Genomic DNA, 2,804 nt, shown 5'->3' on the forward strand with positions numbered 1-2,804 from the left:
CTGGCCGCACCTGCCGCCGGGAATCGTAGTTCGGGGCTTCGCGCCTCACACTCTCTGGAGCGCCGCGCGGACTACAAGTCCCACAAGGCCGTGCAGCTTTGCGTGCCGGGACTCGTAGTCCAGCCTCATCCGCTACGAGTGGGCGGATGGGCGTCATCTGCGGGGAAAGATCCCACCCCGAGCTTTACCACAAATTCAGCAGCACAAAGCCCCTGGAAAAAAATCAATAAACATTTATTTGATACAGTCATATTTAATACATACAGTTGATGGCCCACCCCCGCGCCACCTGGGGCCGGGGGCCGGGGACGAGGACTGGGGACAGATGGTCACAAGGCGGGCAGGGCCCGAGCTCACCGTCAAAACTTCTTGCAAATAAACACTTTGTAGATAGACTATATATGTATATATACGGTTACAAGTGATAGCTGGAACCTCTCTTCCGAAATGCACTTATGTACGGAGAACTGGCATTAAAAAACCCAAACCAAGAAACCCAAAGCACAGGTTGTGTGGCTGCCAGGCCAGAGGTACTGGCCGGCCCTCCACGAACCCCAGGCCTCCAGGGCAAGCCACCTGGGGCCCGTCGAACCGGACACAGGGGCAGCCCTGCCCTCCGTGGGTCTCGGTGCACCCATTCTCTCCCTTTTGAACCAGAGGGACAGGAGGGGGGCTACCATTGGAAGGGCCACTGATCACCTCACACCAGGATACACCCTCGTCTGCCTTTGCACAAACAAAGTGGATCCTATTTTTGTGTGAAGTATCAGCCCCTTGAGTCAGCCCTTTCCTGTTCTCAGGGCACAGGTGGGTGGGCTGGGCCAGAGGTAGATCTTCAGAGAGGGACCTGGCATTGTGCCCTGGGCTTGGGTCTTGGGCAGGGTTCATGCCCACCATGCCCTGGGGGTCTGCCACTCCAGTCCCTCTCACTGAAGGTGTCAATCAAGGCCAGGCGGTAACCTGGCTGAATTCCCACCAGAGTGGGAGGTGGGCAGATCCCGCTGAGCCACCCAGGGCTCTGCCCCCTTTGGAGGAGGGCTCTGCCCACCCGCTCACCACTGCCATTCACCAGAACACGGGAAGCAGGAAGGGAAGAAGGGAGAGAGGGGTCCGGCCCAACAGTCACTTTTGGCAGCAGCCCCCCACACCCACTTTAAAGACAAAGAAGGGGGTTAAAGTGCTAAACATCAAGTTATCCAGGACCCCACATCTTCCCACACATCTAGGTGGGGTTCCCAAACCAGGGACCATCTGTGGACTTCAGGGGGTGACCTGGAAATTCACCCCCCAGCAAAAACCCAGCCCCCCACTCCCCAAGGGCCAAGTACCTGAGAGGCTGGGGCGGGTGGCCGTCCCCAGCAGAGGTGTTGAGGTCCAACCTCCTCCAGCCATTGGTGACAAGGACAAATGCACCTGGGGCTCCTGCCAGCACCTGCATCCCCTCCCTACCCAAAGCTGCCCCCTGCAGTGGCTGCCTGACCCCACCTCTGCCTCCACCAGCTGTATTACCATAGTGACCCCCAGGAACACAGACAAATCTTTCTGCCCATGCCGCCCTCCCTTGACTTTTGACACTGGATCACATCCATCTGTCCATGACTCCAGTCTTTGATCAAATCAAGGTGTGTGAGTGGGGGTAATCCAGGTCTCTAACCCCCTCCACCCCTCAAGAGCCTTCGAGCCGAAGGAAGGAAACTGGAGACGGGCAGCATGACCAGCCCCAAAGCCTCCCTGGAACCTGTCTCCCTACCTCAGGGCTACGAGAGTCGAGCCAGGCTTGGGGCCCCTCCTCTCCTGGGACTAAATGAGGACGGGAGCTGAGGGGCAGAGGTGCCCAGTCAGCACTGCCTCCCTGAGCAGGGGAGAGACACCCCCTCAGCCCCTAGATCCACCGTCGGCACCAGGAAACCCTTAGCACCAAAATGTCAGATTGTTGTTTTTGTATAAAAAACAGAATTAAAAAAAAGGTTGTTACTTGTCACAGCAACAAGACTGGCATCCACTACACCCAGGACACACGCACACGGGCAAATATCAAAATTCACATCATCCAGGATCGGCAAGGCCGAGCCCTCAGCCCACCCCTACCCCCCAGTGGGAAATAACCTCTGTCCAAACCCAGTGGCTCTGAGTACCCTCCTCCTCCCTACACTCCCGAAGTTGGAAAGTGGGGCCCAGGGAGGAGGCCAGAGGCAGTCTGGCCACCTCCTCTGGGTGCCCTGGACTCCAGCCTGAAGCCTGGTCAACCTGCAGACCTAGCCATCCTCTGGGCCCCAAAGGGGGCCAGTGCTGAGCCGCCACCAACACATGACCTTGGCCAAGCTCCCTCCTGGCCTTCAGCTCTCATATCAAAATACCACTCAACCAGAAACAAAAGGGCAGGTAAAAAATGGGGAAAGGAGACTCCCATGGGAGCTTAGCCACAGGCCAACCCAGACCAGCAGACAGAAGGCTGATTCCCACAGGGATTACTCCCCAGAGCTGGGCCCCAGTTCCGTGCCCCACAAGCCCGTGAGCCCCAGATTGACCCTAGAGCCCAGACTGGCCCATCCCTAACCCACTGGGCTGCCCCAACCTAGAGGAGTGGTATTAGCAAAGCTGGAGACTGGAGGCAAAGCTATGCTCCACGTGGCCCCCTTCCGCCCCTGCAGCCCTGCAGGTGACAGCAGAACCCGCCCCTTGCCCCAGGCAGGGAGCACCCGTGAAGATGGGATGGCAGGAGACCCCTCTGTTAACAGGGCCACCTCCACCCACTGTGACAGACAGGGGCCAGTGGGGCAGGGGCCCAAGTGTCTAACAAGGGG

This window comes from Crocuta crocuta, unplaced genomic scaffold, assembly GCF_008692635.1.
Source record: "Crocuta crocuta isolate KB4526 unplaced genomic scaffold, BGI_CrCroc_1.0 scaffold613, whole genome shotgun sequence".
NCBI classification, from domain to species: domain Eukaryota; kingdom Metazoa; phylum Chordata; class Mammalia; order Carnivora; family Hyaenidae; genus Crocuta; species Crocuta crocuta.